General features: G+C 42.2%; 1 protein-coding gene across 1 annotated transcript in view; it reads right to left on the reverse strand.

Moving 5' to 3' along the window:
• Positions 1-24,531, reverse strand: part of LOC126484349 (NADPH oxidase 5) — a 500,777-nt gene that overhangs the window by 433,634 nt on the left and 42,612 nt on the right. The window contains exon 2 of the mRNA XM_050107810.1: positions 12,355-12,449. The gene's annotated coding sequence lies outside the window, so the exon portion shown is untranslated. The remainder of the gene's footprint in view (positions 1-12,354; positions 12,450-24,531) is intronic.

Raw genomic sequence — 24,531 nt, forward strand, 5'->3', positions numbered from 1 at the left:
GTCAAGAACACAGTACATGGTCATTGGAACAGTGGTCCTAGGTTATGTTCACGGACGAGTCCAGGTATAGTCTGAACAGTGATTCTCGCCGGGTTTTCATCTGGCGTGAACCAGGAACCAATTCCTTAATGTCCTTGAAAGGGACCTATATGGAGGTCGTGATTTGATGGTGTGGTGTGGAATTATGATTGGTGCACGTACACCCCTGCATGTCTTTGACAGAGGAACTGTAACAGGTCAGGTGTATCGGGACGTTATTTTGCAGCAGTATGTCCGCCTTTTCAGGGATGCAGTGGGTCCCACATTCCTCCTGATGGATGATAACGCACGGTCCCACCGAGCTGCCATTTTGGAGGAGTACCTTGAAACAGATGAGGCGAATGGAGTGGCCTGCCTGTTCTCCAGACCTAAACCACATCAAGCACTTCTGGGATGCTCTCGGTTGATGTATCGCTGCAAGTCTTCAAACCCCTACGACACTTCAGGAGTTGCGACAGACACTGGTGCAAGAATGGGAGGCTATACCCCAGCAGCTGCTCTACCACGTGATCCAGAGTATGCCAACTCGTTGTGCGACCTGTATACGTGTGCATGGTGATCATATCCCATATTGATGTCGGGGTACATGAGCAGGAAACAGTGGCGTTTTGTAGCACATGTGTTTCGGGACGGTTTTCTCAACTTATCACCAATACCGTGGACTTACAGATCTGTGTCGTGTGTGTTCCCTAGGTGCCTATGCTGTTAGCGCCAGTTTTGTGTAGTTCCATGCTGTGTGGCACCACATTCTGCAATTATCCTTAATTTATGAGCATGAGTGTATATCATCGAGAATCATTGAGTGGTTGCTAACAGCAGGCGCACTAGGGGAATTCCATCCCATGCGTAAGTTGCACGCAAAGGGATACTTCTTGATCGGTAGAGTGATCCGGTAGCATGGACTGTTAATTAATAGCGTCCTAAAGTGTTCAGCGATGAATTGCTGTTCTGCACTACCCAGAATGACAATCGTCGGCGAGTATGACGGCGACTTAGGACGGTTTCCATTCTTCCAATGTCTGGGAGAGACAGCGGTCTTACTCTTGGCATCATGGTGTGGCGAGCGGTCGGTTATGACTTCAGATCACGGATGGCAGTATTTGAGGGGAGTCTAATGGCACGTTATGGACATCGTGCGTCCTCCTGTCTTACCTCTCAAGCGAAAGTATCGTGGTGCCATTTTTCAGCGGGACAATGCAATTCCACTCATAGCACCTGTCTTTATGAACTGTTTGCGTGATGTTATGGTATTCCCATATCCCGTAAGATCCCCAGATCTCTCCCCGATAGAAAACGTGTGGGATCAGCTCGGTCGTATCCATGATACCATATGTTATGGGCCAGCTTACCTCAGGTGAGGGGGGGGGGGGCTTATACTACAAGTTCTTTGTGAAACTGAGTCGATTTTTTAATCACCATAATAACATCCCATAGCCTCCCAACCGATGAAATTTCATTTCGTTTCCTCCTCGCCTTATGGGTGCTTGACCTTTTTTTTGTGTTTTATATTTTAGTGAATAGTATCGGCCCACCTACATAACACAGGATAAAATATTTCATTCTCTCGATCGATACGCAAGTTCATCACGTTCACAAACTGTACCTGAACAATAGTTTTGTTTAAAAAATAAATTTTGCTTCTGCCAGTCACGCTATACTTTTATTTATTTCTTGCAGGATGCGTTTCGGGAAATGAGTCTCGTTTTCAAGTTCGTTTTTCGTCTACAGTGTAGTGTACACGTTAAAAACAACAAACTATCACAAAGATCATTGCGACTTTTTATTACTGTATGTTGCTATTTTCAGGGTCTACTGTGCTCTGTAAATTGTGTGAGTGATGTTTGATATGTTTCTGAATAAAGCGTAAAGGCAACAACATGATTCAGCACCTCAACCTCGTAAAATGATCACGAATAAATGCCAAAATACACAAAAAACTAATTTGAAAATGGCAATCATTTCCCGAAACGCTTAATGCGTGAAATAAATAAAAGAAACTCGTGACTGGCAACAGAAAAAGTTATTTTATAAACAAAACCATTGTATTTACAGTGGTGGTATTTCCCCATCCATTTGTAATGGATAAAATGAAAAGAAAGTACCTGAACAAGACAATGGGTAATGTTAGTGTCACTACATACATAAAATACAACAACAGCAGTAAAATACATTGTCAAAGCACTCTCATGCATATTTACATTTATTCTGAACTACTCTAGCCCCGTTTTTAGTACACAGCATTTATATAAACATGATCATACGTGATAATGCAGAGTCTTTAGAAGTCAAGATCGATGTGATGCTCAGCGACTGAAGAAAATACAACTATGACAATATAATTATTTTTAGCTTACGTGAAATTGCTTGAAAAAATAGCATAATGTAAGAAATTTTTGCAAGAGATGTGTAAGTGATAGGAAAATAAAGTCCTGCACGATGAGAACTGCTTGAATGTGACTAGGTGTGAAACTATCAGATTTCTGAAATATTAGGTTGGGATAGCAATTTAAAGAACACACAAAATCAAATAACCGCTGCATTCTGTATGCTCTATCTCTGTTTCTAGAGTGGACAAATGAACTAGATGAGATCTGATTCAAAGATACGACTGTAGGTTCAAACCACAGCTCTAGCCGAAAGTAATATTAAGATGAACAAATATAATGGACAGCTTATATTTGGATTAAGGATTAAAGAAGCATAAAAGAGAAAGATACACTCCTGGAAATGGAAAAAAGAACACATTGACGCCGGTGTGTCAGACCCACCATACTTGCTCCGGACACTGCGAGAGGGATGTACAAGCAATGATCACACGCACGGCACAGCGGACACACCAGGAACCGCGGTGTTGGCCGTCGAATGGCGCTAGCTGCGCAGCATTTGTGCACCGCCGCCGTCAGTGTCAGCCAGTTTGCCGTGGCATACGGAGCTCCATCGCAGTCTTTAACACTGGTTGACGGACTTTGAGCGAGGGCGTATAGTGGGCATGCGGGAGGCCGGGTGGACGTACCGCCGAATTGCTCAACACGTGGGGCGTGAGGTCTCCACAGTGCATCGATGTTGTCGCCAGTGGTCGGCGGAACGTGCACGTGCCCGTTGACCTGGGACCGGACCGCAGCGACGCACGGATGCACGCCAAGACCGTAGGATCCTACGCAGTGCCGTAGGGGACCGCACCGCCACTTCCCAGCAAATTAGGGACACTGTTGCTTCTGGGGTATCGGCTAGGACCATTCGCAACCGTCTCCATGAAGCTGGGCTACGGTCCCGCACACCGTTAGGCCGTCTTCGACTCACGCCCCAATATCGTGCAGCCCGCCTCCAGTGGTGTCGCGACAGGCGTGAATGGAGGGACGAATGGAGACGTGTCGTCTTCAGCGATGAGAGTCGCTTCTGCCTTGGTGCCAATGATGGTCCTATGCGTGTTTGGCGCCGTGCAGGTGAGCGCCACAATCAGGACTGCATACGACCGAGGCACACAGGGCCAACACCCGGCATCATGGTGTGGGGAGCGATCTCCTACACTGGCCGTACACCACTGGTGATCGTCGAGGGGACACTGAATAGTGCACGGTACATCCAAACCGTCATCGAACCCATCGTTCTACCATTCCTAGACCGGCAAGGGAACTTGCTGTTCCAACAGGACAATGGACGTCCGCATGTATCCCGTGCCACCCAACGTGCTCTAGAAGGTGTAAGTCAACTACCCTGGCCAGCAAGATCTCCGGATCTGTCCCCCATTGAGCATGTTTGGGACTGGATGAAGCGTCGTCTCACGCGGTCTGCACGTCCAGCACGAACGCTGGTCCAACTGAGGCGCCAGGTGGAAATGGCATGGCAAGCCGTTCCACAGGACTACATCCAGCATCTCTACGATCGTCTCCATGGGAGAATAGCAGCCTGCATTGCTGCGAAAGGTGGATATACACTGTACTAGTGCCGACATTGTGCATGCTCTGTTGCCTGTGTCTATGTGCCTGTGGTTCTGTCAGTGTGATCATGTGATGTATCTGACCCCAGGAATGTGTCAATAAAGTTTCCCCTTCCTGGGACAATGAATTCACGGTGTTCTTATTTCAATTTCCAGGAGTGTATAAAGGTGGAGAAACGAGGACAACGATTTGATAATCGTTAATATAGGGAAAGTCCAAGAATACTGCTGCCTAACTATCTATGAGCATATAGAACAAGATGCCTAAAGCAACGGAGAAACCAAAAGAGGTTTTGTTGACTTTAGGAAAAGAAAAAGAGTTGAACAACAGTTGAAGATTTCCATTGAAAGATAACGCTTCTCAAACTGTGCCTCTGGCACAAAACTTGGTTTGAAAGTGGAACGAGTGCGTAGAAAGATAAGAAGCGAATAGTCTGCAAATATTTTGAATGGAGGGCTTATAAGAGAGAACAAGCGAGAAAAGTTGCAGTTTCTCACATGCGGCAAAGTGAACACGGGCTGATACCCACGTCCCACCTTAGTTACAAGATTTGTAAACATTTAGAAGAACGTTCGAACACTTTCAAGTGGGACACAACTGGAAGCAGACAGTCCCGGGCCCAGTTTTCTTACCGATAGAGGAGCGAGGGAGGGGGAGGGGGGGGAGGGGGCGAATGGCGGTGACAGGAAGGGCATCCGGTCAACCTGTACCACTAATATTCCCAAATCCAGATCAACATGTCGACCCTGTGAAGATACGGAATAAAGGCAAGGAGAAACAAGACAAAAAGCGAAGACTGTCAATGGAAGACTTTTATTAGTATTACGGACAGCTTAATGTGATAGGAATTCAGGTGCAGTTTACTTGGCACTAGAAAGAGAAATAAAGCGCAAAAATAGTATTAGCTGACAAATATAAGAGCATATAAATGAAGTGAAAGAGAGCGTTCACTGCAGAAGTTATTTTCAGATAAAAGGATTCACACAAAACAAGACAGAGAACGGCATAGTCGGCCGGTGTGGCCGAGCGGTTCTAGGCGCTTCAGTCTGAAACCGCGAGACCGCTACGGTCGCAGGTTCGAATCCTGCCTCGGGCATGGATGTGTGTGATGTCCTTAGGTTAGTTAGGTTTAAGTAGTTCTAAGTTCTAGGGGACTGATGACCTCAGATGTTGAGTCCCATAGAGCTCAGAGTCATTTGAACCATTTGAAGAACGGCATAAAACTGCACAGCAGACTCATTACTTAATGATTGAAGATCGACAGGGAGAACGCTGCTGGTTAAGATTGGAACAATTTTCTACAGAATAAAAATTATTTAAAGAAGAGCATGAATGTCACTTGTAAGCAGACGATATAGTACATTATAGAAAAGATTCGCCATGCATTCAACTCCAGAGGACTCATGATTCATAAGAAGATCGCAGCAGTCTTTCTTCGGTTGCAGAACAAACATTATACCACTTTTTGTATACTGCTGAAATATATTGACTCAGCAAGACTGGGAAACTACTCTTAGAACGCTCTCCGTCCCGGTGCATCTGTTAACCGGATCTGTTACAGCATGTGATGTAAACATCTGAACGTACTTTCTGTCGTGCCGTTGTCATGATATCAAAATAGCTACACTGGAACGCTTCACTGTGTTAATGTATGCCGGTCTGTGTTCGTATAAATAGAGAAACTTGGCGAAACAATGGGGAGGAAATTCGTGCTCTACAACGTGACGGCACGTGCAGCATTCGTGACTGCCGACGTCTTGGGATGCAGTGAGCAGCTCGGCGAGTCTGGAATTCTTACTCGATACGCAACAGCTTCACCAGCCAAGTGAAGCGGACGCTGACACGGCCAGATTTAATGCCATATTTTTTCACGGTGGACTGTGAAATTCGAGTTAATTGTAGAAGAATGTGTACGGTTCCAGAATGACTATTTCATTCGCGAAGAGAACAGGGCGACTGCCATAACCCAATTTCTCAGAAACTTCGCTCAGTGGAACAGGGGTGAAAATAAGCCAACGCGTGTCTTGTGTTGTAAGCAGATGCTTGACCTTTTCGGAGAAAACGACGGTCAAAGTTTATGATAATCCACCTGGAGCGGTGGTGCAATGGCTGACTTTGCGGATTCACACTTTTGCGCCCTGTGTTCGAATCCTGGTAATTGTTTTTGTTTATCGTTTGTGTTTTTAATTTGTTCACTTCTCAGGATCGTTGAAGATTAGTACACGAATGCTTTACAGAGTGTACTGAAAAGACATTGTCATTATTCGCCTGCTAATTACATGCCTGGTGAATGAAACTGTTTCATTGAAATTCCTGTAGTGTATCTTGATTCATAATCAATTTCATGCGCCAGTTTTCGGAAAAGTGATCGATTATGCGTATTTTTCCGTGACATTACACGTGAAAACTTCAGAAACGTTAACGACGTTTCTTCATACGAAGAAATGTCGCTGCGGCAAACCTGCCTTCATACGAAGCTCGTGATTACCGGAATTTCTATGTGTAGAATGTTTCTACGATCGGTATCATTCAAATATTCCTGAAGAATAAGCATAAGAATAAAATGTAAGAATTAGTAGTTTATATCAGAATAAAATATAATATTATGACAATTTAAAATAATTGCAAGCCGTGATAATATAATATACACATTTATTTTGTAGTAAATGTGTGACACTTATTCTGACACGCAACTGTAATTTTACAGTTATCCCTAATTGTTAAGAAACATTCGTGAGTAGTAATCTTCTAAGGGAATGGGTATATAACTGAAAAAAACAGAATAAAATAAAATAAATATAAGTAACAATCGGGTGTCGAATAAGAGACGCACTCTTGAGACACCGTGACGTTAGCCACTATGCCATTAGTTTACGCTGAGCTTATAGCAGGGTAATGACATCTAAATTACGTCGAAAACTATGACGGGCGTTTCCTCAGAAACGATCGAGTACCTACGGATAAGCCGAGACACGTATTTTTGTTCCTCTTCCACAGATCGAAGGTTCTGGGAAATCGGGTGTTCTCCTGGCCAAACGGAACCTGAACGCGGACCTGTGTGTTCTGTGAGTAATGCTCTCATCAACTGAGCTATGCAGGCGCAATACACAGGGTGATCAAAAAACGTCTGAAACGCTTATAGGGATGTTGCAGGGCAGCTTGTACTCAGACATAAATGTTAAGAAAAAAATTCGGTACGGTGCGCCGTTTCTGAAGTATTTAGGATTGAAATTAACCAATCACGGCGTCGCGCTCTCACATTCAAGCGACCTGGCTGGGGCGATGTTACCCAACGAGTGCTTTGTTTGGTTAGCTTAAACATGAATTTACGGGCACGACAACTTGATGGCTAACTTCAGTGCTAAATATCTCGGAAACGGCGCAACGTTTCGAATTTTTTCTTAACGTTTATGTTTCAGTAAATGTGCCCTGCAACATCACTACAAGCGTTTCAGACATTTTCTGATCATGTAGATGTGCATTATTACGAATGAACACAACTCGACGACACAGCTATACACATCATTGGCTCTGAAAATAAAGAGAGAAAGATGAAACTTTAACGCCCCATTGGTGTTTAACGGGCAGTAGAGGTAACTAATTAACAGATGTAGCCCACCTTGTTCATGATGCCTTCAATGGCAAATATACGTTCGAAGATAGCCCCTGTATATGTCACATTACAAGCCTGTCGGTCTTCTCAAATAAATGTGTCGAGGACATTATCCACTGCGAGGACATTCATACCACTGCACAAACATCTTTGCGATGATTGATCTGACTGTGGTGTTCCTTCAATTGTTACATGGTTAATGCACTTTGATCTGATGTCCAATGAAGTCAGCACCAAGGACGTCTACAACTGGATACGCAGAATGAGCCATTTGCGAAATCACAATTGCAATGACGTGTGGTTAAGTTCATGATCTGAATCATACGCACTTACCCCACTCTCTTTCCTAATGCCGCCTTAGACTGCCACCTATTTAATAGATTAGCACCCACGGTCTTTCACATTTACATCTTCATTATACAAGCCACTTTACGGGATGTGGCGGATGAGAAACATACATCTAACTCTTTGACTACTAATAGACAACTTGCATATCAGCGGGATTAGATATTCCCAAGACACGGACCTGACAGAATGATTTATCTACATCCCTATGTCCAGTTATACCATTTTCGTATAGAATCGTTTTTTAGTGTTATTTTATTGATGTTCAGTGTTATTTCTGCTGCAGTAATATCAACTAAAAGCCACAATGTGGCCATCCGTATCCATGTTAATAGTTATTACCAAATTTCACTCTTGTGGTGAGAAATTGAAGAGCAAAGGAAGGAAGAATAAGGTTTAGTGTCCTGCTGAAGACGTCATTTGGAGGGGGGGGGGGGGGGGGGGGGGGCGGTCACGAGGGAAATCACGGAAAGCTTCAGTCTGGATACTGAAAGGGGATTTGAGCTTCATGTCTTCCGAAAGCGAGTACCTCCACCACACCACCACCTCTCTCGGAAGATGAGAATTCCTCATAAGTTTGATTGTATTGAGCTAACTAATTATTTTTATTAATAATAATCTCGGTGTGCTAGTACTTCTTTTTCTTGTGCCTTTGTCCAGCATCATCGGAGGGCCGGCATGGTTATTAAAGAATTTGGCGTGATTAATATAGGGGTGGTTAGATGCCCTTCCTCTTCTGCGTGTAATGTTATTCATATGAAAGCGAGAAAAGGTTTTCTAAATCTTTTTTGAATCGTGCAGCTGAGGCCGGTCTTGGGCATCAGGCTGGTATTCACGACCTGATCTTCACATAGTGGGATGTCGGACACTGTCTGAAAACCACATCGGCTGGCCAGTTCACCGATCCCGGTCGTTAATTCGACGGACGAATTCGATCCAGTGCTAGGGCATCTCCCTGACTCGAAGCGGCACTTTAACACACATGGCTATCCAAGCGAGTTTGGAGTGCTAGTACCGGATGGAGATTATTGTTACCTCTCTTCAACAGTTTTGTATGACAGTAGTCTCGGCGCTGCAAATGCTGGCGTTGCCGATTCAAGTTTCAAAGTAGTTAATACACCGGATTCGAGTTCACAAGGAACGTTGAAAGACAAATCCTGCCATTCACCACAGCGACTTCCTTTCCCAACGACAGCGGCGTCAACTTTTCACGTTATGCAAGCTCTCCAGACACACAAAATCTAGGATCGAACTGTACAGATAACATAACCTTTCACTGGCTTCAAATGGCTCTGAGCACTATGGGACTTAACATCTATGGTCATCAGTCCCCTAGAACTTAGAACTACTTAAACCTAACTAACCTAAGGACAGCAACAACACCCACTCATCACGAGGCAGAGAAAATCCCTGACCCCGCCGGGAATCGAACCCGGGAACCCGGGCGTGGGAAGCGAGAACGCTACCGCATAACCTTTCACTATCACAAGGTAATTATATTCCATCGAAATAGTCTACTGAGATTTCGGTATTAAATACTGGCATAAGAAAACACATATCGAATTTTTCAGGGCTAACGAATGCTAGCCGCGAGGGATTAGCCGAGCGGTCTAAGGCGCTGCAGTCATGGACTATGCGGCTGGTCCCGGCGGAGGTTCCAGTCCTCCCTCGGGCATGGGTGTGTGTGTTTGTCCTTAGGATAATTTAGGTTAAGTAGTGTGTAAGCTTAGGGCCTGATGACCTTAGCAGTTAAGTCCCATAAGATTTCACACACATTTTTGAACGAATGCTACTTGGCTTAGTCGTCTCGGGTAGTGACAGGCTAAGGATCGCGTTTCGTCAGTAGCGTGCTTTTGTGTCGCATCGAGATTCAGAATGCAGCTGTTAATCGGCAGCGATATGCAATCAAATTTTGCATTAAACTTTAAAAAATCGGACTCTGTGACGGTAGGCCTGATTCAGGAAGCCTTCGGAGAGGAAGCTACGTCCCAGAAAAGAATTCACGAGTAGCACAAGATGTTCCAGATACGCGGAGAAAACGTCGACGACAACAAGCACTTCATGCGTCTTTTATGACCCCAAAAGTACGAAAATGTGGAGAAAGTACCACAAGTTTTGAACAGGGGTCTACTCCTGAGCCTAAGAATAATAGCAGAGGATTTTAATATGTCAAAATCGAATGTTTATCTCATTTTGGAAGGCGAAGTAGTGATGAGAGAGGTGTGCCCAAACACGGTCTCAAAAATTGTGACCGATTAACAAGTGGAAAAAATGGTTCAAATGGCTCTGAGCACTATGGGACTTAACATCTGAGGGAGGTCATCAATCCCCTAGAACTTAGAACTACTTAAACCTAACTAACCTAAGGACATCACACACATCCATGCCCGAGGCAGGATTCGAACCTGCGACCGTAGCGGTCACGCGGTTCCAAACTGAAGCGCCTAGAACCGCACGGCCACACCGGCCGGCGACAAGTGGAAATCCGTGAAGTGACGCGGGAAGTGAACGTTACGAAAGTTACTCTAATTTTTGGGACAGAGTAGTGACAGGCAACGAGACGTGGATTTTCTAGTACGACCCTGAAACACAGATCGTTGGAGTGGGCAAGAGGCTTCGGTGCGCTGCCTTATTGAGGTCCGGATGACGCACTCCAAGAAGGCTATGGCGACTGGACTAAGGGGTGAGAAAGGTGCATGGATTCGGAAGAAATGTACTTTCAATATTTTTAAGGTTTTGTACATTAAAAAGCAATAAATTCCTTCAAAAAAAGTTATTGTTACAGCTTTTGGGACAGAACCTGTATAGAAGAAGGAAATACAGTCATTGGTTCGGAAACGCTTTAGTTACATATCAGAACCATTTTTCTACACCTCCTCACGCAGCATTTTTCATAGTAAGCATATAGGAACAGAAGGTACTAGCTACGGCAAGAACTTCTTTCTTACATGAAATGTTCAAAACGCCCTATCAGTTACTCACAAGAACACAACATACAACAATACGACATGAAGCTATGTTCACGATGGCCTCTCGGTTACGTCTGGTTGAGTTTATTTAGATTCGGCACCAGTGTTTTGTTGTTCATTTCATGAAAGTGATGTTGACATGCGATACATGGTATCACGTTACTTATAGCAAGCATCAACTGTTTAAGTAGTCTCTACGAATTTGGCGAACACAGCACTGTTTACTAATGTTCATCTTGGATTCCGTGGCAGATGTATAGGAAGAACTGGATCAAGTTCCCTTTGGACATAAATCCTCTAGACTATTAGTGGGAATATTTATAAATTTCTGTGTATCAAATCCAACTATCAGCAACAGTGTCCTCGATTTCATATTTTGGAAGTCATCGAAACCACACGTAATAGTGCAGCGATACATCAACACATCCATGGTTTAATGCGGCTGCTGGTTGATGCACTTAACATTGTCAACATAGGGCATTTTGACATGTCACATAAGAATGACTTTCTTGTCGTATGCCGGCACCTTCCGTTCCTCTATGTTTTCTGTTACTGAACATGTGTATCAAATCATTTCTAACATTGTAATAAAGTTTTTTCGGACCGAACACCATACAACATACTTTTTCTGTCTGACGAACATGTCCTGAAACTTTTACTGTGTCCTTAAACACTGACGAACGTGCTAAATTGATTATTCCCCATGAAGATCAGTAACATTGGATGCTTTTACCTGATTTAAATGTTTTAATATGTTATTCCGTTTTTTCGGCATATGTTTATGGTCGTGGTTACTGAAACATCTCAGTACGGAGAAGCTCGACCCGGAAATATCTAGCACGAAATCCAGTTGCAAAAGACAGTTATTGTGATTTCGCCAACCCAGAGGAGACGTGGTGTTGGCATATGCTTCTTAATAAACATATTGCACCCTCGTATCCTAGGCTGAATTCCAAACTTTCCCGTAGTGTCTCATGCAGTATTGGCTTCTGACGCTATAGTTGGTAACCCGTTCGAACGGATTAGGTCGTTAATTTCGGCGGCCCTCCAACGCTCTGCGAGAAAAGTAGCCTGTATGCCAGTATCGTGTTCCACCTTGTACTTTCATCTCAACATCACACGCACTCATTACGTTAATGTTCACTGAAACATAGACTTAAGAGATATATCACGAGGGAAACGTGCCAGTGTGGGCTAAGGATGGAACCTTTTCCAGTTAGGTGGGCGAAGAACCCTCTGTGTCCCTCAGCCAAAAATGACGACTATTTCTTTAGTTTCTTCGAATGGAAAAGATGAGCTCCTAGACAATAATACAGCAACACCAAGTTGCAAGAATTGAACATTTTCATCACGAAACCGAGAGATTCACGCAGTTTCCTCTTGGTTTTATTACGGTATGCAGGACAGACGTGCAGTTATCATGTATTTGTAAACAAATACTGGTACTCACGTCAATCGCTCTTTCAGAAATTCTATCCAGTCGTCCTGCCGAAGGACTCCATCTCTGTCCAGATCGAACAGCTTGAATACTCGTTCCAGCAACTCCTGCAACCAAAAAGACAGTCGTATTGGTATCTGATTACAGAACATCGACAGTCAACATGTAGAGGAAAAGTTATTGCTAAACTGTAAATTTAAAATTAAATGGACACGTAGCATCTTCGCAATCATTCAGCCCAAGGAACGTCAGAAAACAGCAAAGGTTATAATGACAAGAACAGGAAAACGTCAGATGCCACTGGAGGCCTTATGAGTAGCATTCCGTTGCAATCACTAAATTTTTTAGAAAAGGTAAAAATATAAAGCTTTAGCGGCTCTATGCATGTATATTAGCTCAAAAATTGACATTACGTGGAAACATTGTCATGAAAAATGCAAGAAGATTGTAATTTATTAGGTGCTTTAGTGAAACTTCCTTCTGAGTCTAAAAAATGACATCAAACGAGGGGGCGCAATGATTACCAAACTTACTTCGTACTCGGCAGGGCGCCGGATTATATCTCCGACCGGATATCCTGATTTAAGTTTTCCGTTGTTTCCGTAAAACGCATAAGATAACAGTTGGGATATTTCCTTCCACCAATTCAGCTTGTATTCCGTCTCCAGTGACGTCGTCAACAGAACATTAAAACTTTAAACTTCTTTAAAAAAAAATCACCCAGATCTGTCGGCTCTTCCGCATAGTATCGTTTTAAGTATTGCAAATTTTAATTACGGAGTTTTAAGTGCTACGTTTGTAGAAACTAACGTATGCGTATCATCACTCACACAATTCACTGTCCCGCGTGTTTGCTTTTCAGTGAAATTACCAAAATGCTGTACGATCTCGAAGATATCAAGCATATCATTTAAATTTTCAAATGTAATGGAAAGCAAAAACAATAACTTGACAATCATAATAATTACCGAAGTGCTCCGTGTGCAGCCTGAATTAAACACATGGAAACGTGACTGCCAGAAACAAATGTTTTGATAGTAAAAACGGACCCATTTCCTTTACCATCGCAGACATTTTCAACCATTCTAAAAGAAGAAAATAAAAGGAAATACAATGATCCGTGAGATGAGGAAATATGAATGTAATGTGAGTGATAAAAGAATATATGTATATGTACCTGACGTTTGTCTGACTTCCTTGGTATTTGAGACGTGGGAACAAAATCTTCAGATTGATCGAAGCCACGACAAACTATTTCTTACGTAAACAGATACTTTCATTATGCTGGTTTTAGCATTCATTGCCTGACAAAGAGATCGTAACAGAAATGTGAACGAGTTCTGAGTTTCGGCAGGCAATCCTTTTGCATTGGACTCAGCTACTGTTTGTAATATCACTCAGAAATGCCCCATAATCTACCCACTCGTTCGCTAGTGTTTATGACACAGAACAACGAACCAGTTCTAAATTCCGAGTGGGTGCCCCGCACGCAACCTTATTTACATATTAAACGAGCAATACTTAACGTATGAAATCAGATTCTGTTTGATCAGTCGAACTGTCTGCTCTCAATAACTTGTAAGCTGTTATAATCCTTTAGAGATATCGTAATATAATGGAACTGAGAAGTAAAACAAAAATCTAACTTATCTTTTAAGGACAGAGTATATCTAATACCCTCAATTACTGATCATTCACTGAAGCAAAAGTACATCTACATCTACATACATACTCCGCAAGCCAAAGTACATAATCATAAGAGAATAGCAGTCACTCGCTTGAGAAACAAGAGCAACTATCAGAAGTATAAATTTCATTAAAATAAACTATTACTGAAGGAAAGAAACTCCTTATAGCAGTCCGCAGTCATTATGTAAGCCTATATTATTATTAAGTTGTGCGTGGTCTCTCATTTGAATTTCAGCTCTGTATGTTTGTGAGCAAAGACTTCCTTCAATAGATGGCATCAGCCGAAGCATGTAATGAACAGTAATAAATTTATTTTGTAATCGAGGCTGAAAGTTCAATCTAAAAGGAGCCTATCTCTGTTTTCTTCTTTGGTTCCTATTGCTGACTGATGCAGTTTGAGAACCAACAGTGAAAGCGGACGACGAAAGGAGGACATAAAGAGCAAATCATCGCAGGAAAGAGGGCTTCCCTTCCCAGAGGAAATCTGCTAATATCAAACATAGGGCTTAATCTGAGGAAGACATTTCTGAGGACGTAAGATTGGCTCACGGCAGTGTATGGATTGTGGGAAATCCGGAAAGAAGAGAATCGAAGCTTTCGAGATGTGGTGCTATAGGAGGATGTAGAAAATTAGAGGAATGATAAGGTAAGGAAAGAGGAGGTTTTTAACAGAATCTGTGAAGGGAGGAACGTACGAAAAACAGAGACAGGTACGAGAAAGAGGATGAGAAGATATATGTTAAAGCGTCAGAGTATTGGAGAGAGCTGTAATGGGCGAAAACTGTAGGCGAATACAGAGACTGGAATACATTCAACAAATAACTGAGAACGTATGGTCAAAGTGCTACTCCGCGATGAAAAGGTTGTCACAAGGGAGGAATTCATGGCGGGCCGCAACAGGCTAGTTAGAAGACGCATAACCAATACCTCTTGAGTGGAAATGGAGACAAATGTTTATTACAGTAAATACGCTGATATCTGGACAACTGTTTAAAGTTCGAGACTAGAATCAGCAATCTATAAATATTAGGGCTGTTGGCTACTAGACCACTGTTGTATTGTCACATGTTTCCGAGCATGTAATCGTGGTTGTCATTAATGGAAAAAAAATCAGCTTCAAATGAGACTCGTTGCGCTTGTCGCGTTAATTCGTATTTCAGTGTCACTATTTTAAAGTTCTCTCTGTAGTATGTGTCGTTTTGCTCACAGTGCTTAACGACAACCACTATGATACTGTAATCGATATATGTGCATCCAAGTGGAGAAAACATAATTTGACCATTATATAAACTGAGGCCTAAATGGAAATTTCGGATGGACTCTCAGACAAACAGCAGCTGAATGCAATTACTGTAGCCGGATCGTGAAAATGGAAATTAGATTTGCTGTCTTACTATCGCGACTACCAGAAAGACACGCAAAAATAATACTAAAGAAAAACTCATCTGTAGTGTGCTAAAAAACCTGCAAGATATGACATAATCGAAGAGATCTTACGCTACCACTCTTCTATCTCTCTCCACGTCAATTTCCCACGTAAACAATATACCTTACAAGGATTTACTAATTATTTCTTAATCTGTATCGTATTTAAATTACTTGTTCATTAGTGACAAGAAATTAGCTACGTAATTTAACAAGGTAATGACAACACTGAATTAGGGAAACATTCGTACTGACTAGCTTCATCACCAATTAGGACAACAAGCAGCAACGGCAGCGGCAGCCATCCGACGTCCTATGTCGGATAAAAGGCCTCCTCCACACTTTTGCATGCACTGTGGTCAGTAGTACCTATCCTTGCTGCTGCTGAATGTTTTATAATGCTATCCCATCAGTCGTCTATTAGATATTCTCGCTCTTTTTATTATCTCCAGGAATTCAGTCAATATCATCTTTGGGCTGTTTACTATCCATTCATTCGGATCAGTGGTTCCCAAACTTTTCCTCTGACGGAACACTTCGAGAATCCAGGTACTTTGACGGAACACATCGTTAATTTTGAAGTTTAATAAAACGTTAATGCATCAGAAAAATTGTTTTATTTACTGGTTACTTCAGGTATAAAATAATTGATAACATAGAAATTATAATAACGTTTTAAAAAATTAGTATTGTCAAAATGTCGAAAAAGGAAAAAAGCCATGTTATTAATAGTTTTTTTGCGGGGAACTTATTCTCTTCTCGCGGAACACCAGCGTTCCGCGGAACACATTGTAGGAAACGCTGGTATAGACGCATGATGTGCCGCCCATCTTCACTTTATTTTCGTAAGTTAAACCTCCTTTTTTGACGTCCTTCAATTCCTTGATCCAACTGTTTGTTTCAGTAGCTGCCCTAGCATAAAGACACAAGAGATTGATTATTGTTTGACTGTACTATTTAAATGAAGCACTGGAAATAGTAGGAGTCTAAAAACCCTAGGAGTAACAGTAAGGAACTACATAAGATGGAATGACCACGTCTAAATAGCGTTGGAAAATCAGATTGCAAGTCTGAGTCTCATTAGAGGAATCTTAAGGAAACGTAATTCATTCGCGAAAGAAATATCTTACAAAACACTCGTTCAACCGATTCTTGAGTGTTGTTAATCAGTCTATCGTTCGACCGAGTCTTGAGTATTGTTAGCCAGTCTAGATTCTATACCAGACTGGATTAATAACCCTTACTTGGTTAGTTTAGTAGAAGAGATTGGAAAGGTCCAACGAAGAGCATCGCGACTCATTACGGGCTCGTTTAGTAAGCAGAAGAGTTCAGCGACGAATTTCATACCGACGCTTACCGACACATCATTCATCCCACACACCATTCGCAATTTGAACAGGGAAATAGGTAGGATGGAACTGTCCACCACACATCGTAAGGTGGTTTGCGTGCTGTAGATTTAGATGTAGCTGTGTTGTTACGAAAGTGACGTGTTTGCGTGCGAAACCAGTGTATGGAAAATGGTGGCACACAGGTGGTCTAGACCAGCAGCAGCGAATTAGCTCACGTGACCGTAACGGTCAGTACAACTTTGTACTTGCTGTTGGCTTGGCGGACGGGCAGTACAGTGGGAATGGGCCTGAATGCGCCTATTGTCTGCTCTACTTGGGGCACCCTTGCCTTTGAGTCGGCTTCCACTGCACATAAACCACAAACACCTCATACCGTAGCAAACCTGTCCCTCATTAATGGAAGTATAAACGCTATAATCATGACGAAAATCAAGCTGTTTATATTACTGAGCAGCATAGTGAACAAACACGGACTGTAGATATTTGTGACAGCATAAGATATACAACTTGCATCTTGATTTCTACTTATTCAGGCCACTCAGAACAAAACACTAATTCCTAGGAAGTTTGAGAAATCGAAATACTGTCCTTTGTTCAGGCAACTTTACGTGCCATATTTCAACAAAATAATGCTAGCTTTCTTATAACTGTGAGTATGCTTACCGCACCTTTCTGACTTACGTGTCCAAAATATGTCGTACATCGAATATGTATACTACAGTGTTTGTTGTGGTCCTTTGGTAACCACTGTTGGTACTGTATAGACTGCACAGTATCGTGTGGAGCTACATTTTCAGGAACATGTCATAAACCTTATAGATTTTATATCACGACGGGGCTCTGACAGCAATAGAGTCGATTTTACACCATCCTGTTTCTGAAATACATTTGTCGTCATTGAAATTTCGACTGGAGGAACGGCTCATATGTGTTGGTTTTTTGGCATATTCTGTATACCTTTCAAAATGTTTTAGCACATACCATTTTTGACTTTTTAAAGTTTTTTTATTTTTCGTATTCATTATTTCACTTTTTGCTGTTCTTCTCTTTTTATGTTTAATAGTATGTTTTTGATTTGCAAAAAAAATTCAAATGTGTGTGAAATCTTATGGGACTTAACTGCTAAGGTCATCAGTCCCTAGGCTTAGACACTACTTAACCTAAATTATCCTAAGGACAAACACACACACCCATGTCCGAGGGAGGACTCAAACCTCCGCCGGGATCAGCCGTAAAGTCCATGACTGCAGGGCCTAAGACCGCTCGGCTAATCCCGCGCGGCTTTTGATTTGCAGAGCAGAGCCAGAAGATCTGCAAATCGTCAGTAAATGGTTGGTATGGTAATCCAGTGGTGTGAAAGAGATCCTCATAGAGTGTTTTCTTCGAAAGATAGTGCAAACTTTTTGTGTTTGAAAGTTACTCTAAGAAAAATGGCAACTAGTAAATCTTGTTGCTGTCTAAAGCACCCCGTCAGCTTTTGTTACGTGTGTGGGAAATTCACTCCAAAAGCTCAAAGAAAACCAATCACTGATTTGGTTAAGAATGCATATAAATTGTATTTCGATTGTCCTGTTGGTTATCAAGATAAAAATTTTGCACCTCATATTGCCTGCATCACCTGTACTATAAACTTAACCGAATGGTTGAAAGGAAAACGCCTAGCCATGTCATTCGCTATTACGATGGTGCGGTGTGAGCCAAATGACCATTATTAAGACTCTTAGTTCTGTCTTGCAAATATTTCGGGACATTCAAGCAAAACTAGACATAAAATAAAGTATCCAAACGTATCTTCAATGCAGTTGCCTGTGCCACATGATGAGGGGTCTCCCGTTCCTGTCTGTAACTTGAAAATGGTTCAAATGGCTCTGAGCACTATGGGACTTAACTTCTAACGTCATCAGTCCCCTAGAACTTAGAACTACTTAAACCTAACTAACCTAAGGACATCATACACATCCATGCCCAAGGCAGGATTCGAACCTGCGACCGTAGCGGTCGCGCGGTTCCAGACTGTAGCGCCTTTAACCACTTGACCACCCCGGCCGGCTGTAACTTGTAAGTCACGGAACCAGACACCATGTCAAGTGAATCAGAAATTACTGAACATATAGAAGAGTACTGCCCTAATATCATGACCCTTCGCCTCAGCCGTTAAATCAAAAGGAATTGAACGATTTTGTTCGCGGTCTAAAACTTTCGAAACAGCAAGCTGAACTCTTGGGGTCGAAACTGCAACAATGGAACCTTCTACTCCAGTGACAAAAATCTCCTGTTTCAGATTAAGAGGTGCTTCCTTCGCCCAGTATTTCGATATGCAGAATTCAATTTGTATTTGGAGAGATGTCAATGGTCTGATGATTCAGATAGGTGTACAACGTAATCCACAGGATTGGTGACTATTTATTGACTCCAGTAAAACAAGCTTGAAAGCAGCACTACTGCATAATGACAATGCGTTTCCATCGGTACCTTTGGCTTACGCAGTAGATTTGAAAGAAACTTGCGAAACCATGGCTTTGCTGCTAGAGGCATTACAATATAAAGATAATGAATGGCAGCTTTGCTGTGATTTAAAAGGTGTTGCAGTCCCTACAGGTTTACAGGCTGGCTTCACGAAATACTGCTGCTTTTTGTGTCTTTGGTACAGCCGTGACACCAAGAACCACCATACAGTCAAGGAATGGCGTGTAAGGAAGTCATATGTTCCTGGAAACGTAAATGTGAACCATACCCCATTGGTTGAGCTCGATAAAATTATTTTGACTCCCTTTCATATCAAGTTGTGCCTTATCAAGAACTTTGTAAAAGATCTGGATAAGGAAGGTGAGGCCTTCAATTACTTAAAAGGAAAGTTTCCCACTTTAAGTGAGTCAAAGCTAAAAGAGAGTATATTTGTTGGACCACAAATAAGAAAATTGCTGAAAGATCCAACCTTTGATACCAAACTTACAGATATCCAGTCAGCCGCTTGGTCTTCTTTTAAATAAATTGTGAAGGGCTTTTTGGGTAACAGAAAAGACAAAAACTATGTTACCATTGTGAATGATCTGTTGGACAACTATAAGAACATAGGGTATAGAATGTCACTTAAAGTTCACTTTTTACATTCTCACCTTGATTTCTTCCCGGAAAATTTGGGAGCCGTAAGCGATGAGCATGGTGAACGCTATCACGAAGACATTCTTACCGTGGAACACCATTACCAAGGCAATTGGAACCCTTCGATGATTATTTCTGGGGTCTTGTTAGCGAGAGTGATGAAGCGGCAAACAAAAGAAGAGCTCCGTCGTCGTATTTTTCAAAACCCAAAAACGATTAAAGGTGAAAGTATCTTCTGAACTAATTTGGACCTTTTATTGGATCATGGCCATATATAGATACAAAATAGTATATATTTCAAACATTCTGAATGTGTATTTTTGTTTGACTTAATTGTGTCAATTTTCGCTATTACCTTTTTTTATTCTTCTGTGTATCTAGGAATAGTGACATCATAGAGAAAAACTGATTTTACCAGTGTATTCAGCATCCCAAAATCAGGTAAATTCACCCATTTACAAACCAGATGCAGAAAAAAGTTTAAATTTGTTAACTAGAGTTATCAAACCATCTTCAGGTCGAGCGTGTGTAGTGTTTGTCCGTAACGTAAAACAAAGCAATACTATCCACGTCACAGTAATCTTTCGTACAAGAGACAGGGAACAATAAAATAGTGGCACATCCCTTTAAGGCAAAACATGAAGTGTGCAAGATCATTCTTATTAGACCACACTGATATACGATATTAGGCCTGCAATCTCGTTACAACTGTAACTTGTCAACAACATTCAGAGACATCTGCATGCATCTCTGACGCTTAAGATGGTGTAAAGAGCGAGGCAACTGTATAGTGGATGACTAGAAACAAATGATTTGGAGTGATGAATCTCCCTATACCCTGTGGCAATCCGATGGAAGTGTTTGGGTTTGGTGATTAATGTATTAATGTGGAACGTTACCTGCCATCAAGTGCAGTGCCACACAGGGGATAGTGTTACGGTACGGGGGATGTTTTTTGTCGTAAGGGTGTGGTCCCCATATTGCGCTTAAGAAAACGCCAAAAGCGGAAGTATGTGAACAAGTTTTAGACCATTGTGTACTGCACACAGTAGAGGAACGGCTCGGAGACGGTGACTGTTTATGCCAGCATGACAGTGCATCGTGTTCTGAAATAGCATTTGTCCTCAAACGGCCTGACATGGTTGGAGTCCGAGCACGCCGTACGAATATTAGCGATTTTCTGTCTTATTCCATTCGCATATACAGCTAATGGAGAAAAATGGCTGTCTGTGTTCGCACAAAATCTCTCAGGCGAGATATTCAGTGGTGGGCGCTCAGTTTTTAAATTTACGCTACACACTTTCACCACAACTTTTTCGCCATTCTTCAAATTATCGGCATTTTAATTCCTCGAGCACTTCTGTTACACTTTGGTATGGGCTGTCACTAATCTAGTAGCGCTGCGTTTTCGTTTTTCGACCTACATAAAAAAGACTCCATATCCTGGTACAACACAGTAGAATTAGCGAACTACACCCTGCATGCCATTTCCTGTACGGATGAACTGCACTTTCCTAAGAAATCTTCCAACAAATCTAAGTTTTCCTTGTGATTTCTTCAATACTGTTATAACTTATCGTAGCATTTCATATATGTTATAGTACCCATAGTTATAAACACGTTGTGATGTTCGCCTTAGGCTCACCACTTAACTTGTAATCGAATACCACCAAATTGTTTTATTTTCTTATAAACATTATCTCGCATGCTTACACATTTAAAGAGAGCCTTCATTCATTACACCAAGTTGAAATACTGACCAAGTCTTTCTGCCCTTAATTACGATCGTTTAACGACGGTATGTTTCTGAAGGCAACAGCAACGGCAGCGAATCTTATGTGGTCCTGATCCTGTTTGAGTAGTCCTTGAAACAGATTGAGATCATCAGTGGTCCTATTACGCATCCGTTGGTCTCGCTCAATGTTACTTTCCTTCCTGCTTGACATTCGTCTTCCAGTATATGCTGGGTGTTATTACAGGAATAGTTTATTCATCGATTCAGTGGCATGGCTATGAAGACACTCCTTCAGTGGCGAATAACAGCCCGATTTTACACAAGGTGAATTAAGAAAAATTGAATAGGTTATAAGCAGAGGGAGTACATGTCGTGTGTGTAGAATAATGCGACAGTCCAAATTAACGGAAAATTTTTATTATTGACAGCATCGGGGCATACCTGTTGACGCATGACGTAACATATGTAGTTAATTGTGCAGTAAAGCAGACGTGTCCAGATAACCTGATGGTAGATTCAGAGCAGAGACCCAAACACTTTACGGCTGGTTTATGTCTGAGAAACACGAACCTGTCTGGCACACACGCCGGTGTATTTATGCTTGTGGCTGGCTGCTGAGAGGACACGTCTCTACATCCAGACGAAGAGAATTGGTTCAAATCAGTTTTCGACTTCCCCAACGTCTTGATAGCACGCATATCTAACTTAAGAAATAAGAGAAAAGCACTGACTTGTGGCGGCTGAATCCTCTTCATTTAGTTATTAATACCTAAAAAAACTCCTCCATGACATAAGAGTGATTTAATAGGCCGCACCATCCACATTTCGTGTTAGTACCTGTTGAACAGTTCTGTGACTATAAATAATGGAAAATGTGGGGTCATCCAGATGAGTAATAAAAGGAATCCGTTCAGTTGCGGTTACACGATAAGTCACCCAAATCTAAAGGCTGTCAGTTTTACTAAATAGCTAGGGATTACCATTATGAACAACTAAAATAGGAACATCTAGAAAACGTTGTGGTTAGGGCGAACTAATGAGTTCGTTTTATTGGCAGAACACTTACTACATGTAACAGGTATACTAAAGAGACAGCCTACAGTACGCTTGCGCATCCTCTTTTGAACTATTGTTTCACAGTATCAGATCCTTACCAGACAGCATTGACGGAGGACATTGAAAAAGTTCGAAGAAGGGCGGCTCGTTTTGCATTATCGCGAAATGGGTGAGAGAGTTCAACGGATATGATACCCGAGTTACGGTGGCAGTTTTTCCTTGAGGTGAGATCGTCTCACGAAATTTCAATCACCAACTTTCTCCTCCGAATACAAAAATTTCTGTTGATGCCCCCCCCCCCCCCTACATAGGAATAAATGATCATTGTAACAAAAGAATAGGAATCAGAGCTCGCACGGAAAAATGTAAGTATTCGTTTTTCCAGGGGGGGGGGGGGGGGGTGGAATTGTAGGAAAATAGTTTGAAGGTGGTTCGAAAAACCCTCTGCCAGGAACTTAAGTGTGAATTATAGAGTATACCTGTAGATCTAGATATATAGCTGTGAAGGTGATTAAGCAGAAGACAGGTACAGTATTCTCTTTGCACGAAACGTAGAGGCACGAAAGTCATTCTCTTTACTAGAGTCCCGATTTCTTATTTTTGCATGTTTGGATTGCAACATTCTTCTGCTTCAGCAGTGATGTCTATCCTTCTAGGATCTGCCACACAATTATTTTGAGAAAATGTCAAAGATGTGAACTCAACGACATACTCTCTAAGATAATTAGCTAAGCAAAACATCAACAATCAAGTCAAGGTGTTTTATTAAAATGGAGGTATTTAGGCAACTGACCCGCTCCTTTCGTAGTGATCTGCTTTCTGTAGAAGCTTTACACGGTGAAAGTTACACTTACGAACACATGAAGTAGAGGTAACTACATGTCGGATAGAGAGTTCTTCTATCGCGACAACGAAGTTCAGTTTTGTGAATTAGGTGACTGGGATGACATTTGAGCGCAGGGAGATCAAGAGACTATATCAATACGAGCAATGATGACGACGACGACGATGATGTTTGGTTTGTGGGGCGCTCAACTGCGCGGTCATCAGCGCCCATACAAATTCCCAATCTGTACACAGGCCAATCCTGCCAATTTCACGAATGATGATGGAATGGTGAGGACAACACAAATATCCAGTTCCCCAGGCAGTGAAGATCCCCAACCCAGTATCAATACGAGTGATCGCGGACAAATCGTGTGCGCCCGACGCATGGGCTCTCCAAGCTCGTAGGGCGCTAGGATCTTCATGAGCACTGTGTCAAGGGTGCCCAATGACGGCCTATAGTCGGAATTAACCGTGGACACCGATCTCCTGGACGACGACGTCCTGATGAGAAGGATTACCGCCGGTCGTCGACAGACAGGCGGACCACAGAGCAGCAAGTCACTCGAAAATTCAGTAGTGAACAACTGCCCAGAATCTTCTCCTCATTATGCCTTATACAAACCACTGCTTCTACAAGTGCTTTGCTCATCTCAGGTCCAACAGCACAGCCTTTATCTTGAGTGTAGGACACCGCCTTGGGATGCTCTAAGCACAAGAGACAAGCGTAGCGACACAGTTAGAAACACGCCGCCATCAGAGTGCAAGTGCGTAGGAAATCAGATGACAGTATATAATAATTCATTCCAACAGTGGAGATGTTATCCTGCCGGAGATGTTTACATGCGATGAAACAGAGCCACTGAATGTTCGTTACTGTCTCCCATGGGTGAACGATAGAGGTACCTAATGTCAGACTATGCATATCAAAGGAAGGAAGGAAAAATCAGCATTTACTTCCCGTGGAAATGCTTATCAGTATCGCTTACAGCATTCCCCATATGC

The sequence above is a fragment of the Schistocerca serialis genome, chromosome 6, assembly GCF_023864345.2.
Source record: "Schistocerca serialis cubense isolate TAMUIC-IGC-003099 chromosome 6, iqSchSeri2.2, whole genome shotgun sequence".
Lineage (NCBI taxonomy): Eukaryota > Metazoa > Arthropoda > Insecta > Orthoptera > Acrididae > Schistocerca > Schistocerca serialis.